Source organism: Diceros bicornis, chromosome 13 (assembly GCF_020826845.1).
Source record: "Diceros bicornis minor isolate mBicDic1 chromosome 13, mDicBic1.mat.cur, whole genome shotgun sequence".
In the NCBI taxonomy this organism is placed as follows: Eukaryota; Metazoa; Chordata; class Mammalia; order Perissodactyla; family Rhinocerotidae; genus Diceros; species Diceros bicornis.
In genome coordinates this window covers 26,541,676-26,542,237 of record NC_080752.1, presented here as the reverse complement: position 1 = coordinate 26,542,237, position 562 = coordinate 26,541,676, and positions in this window count along the sequence as shown.

Here is a 562-nt window from a genome sequence, read left to right as displayed (position 1 = left end):
ACAACATTACTAAAGGGGGTGGGGGGGGCTCTGCGGGGGGAGGGAGAGGAGGGGCGCGGGGAGCTGTCCTGCCTGCATTCCCACCTACAGGAAGGCACCATTTCCACTTAGATGGTAGCTTTCGGACCAGGAGAAATAGCAAAGTTGTCTAAAATGCCTTTATTCCCACTTTCCAGGAGATTGAGAAAAATGTCTCCTGACCACATCAAAAACAGAGGTGTTTTCCTTTGAGGTGGCTAGGAGGCTGAGGGAGTTGGGGGGCGGAGGGAGGGCTTTTGGTCACCCGCGCGACATTTCAAAGGGGGCGACATCCCGGCGGGGAGTGGGTGTCGCCCTCCCAGCAGACGCCCGGCGCGGCGGGGCGCAGGCTCTGCCCAGCGGGGCGCGGGGCGCGGGGCGCGGGGCGCGGGGCCCGGCCTCCCGCAGGCGGGGCACCCTGCGGCTCCTCCCGCCGCCCACCTGCCCCGCCCCGCCTCCCGCCGCCGAGGGTCCCGCGGCCGCGGCGCTCGGCCTCTCCCCGGCAGCTGGCCGGCGCCCGCCCCCGCCGCCGTCGCGCTCCCCG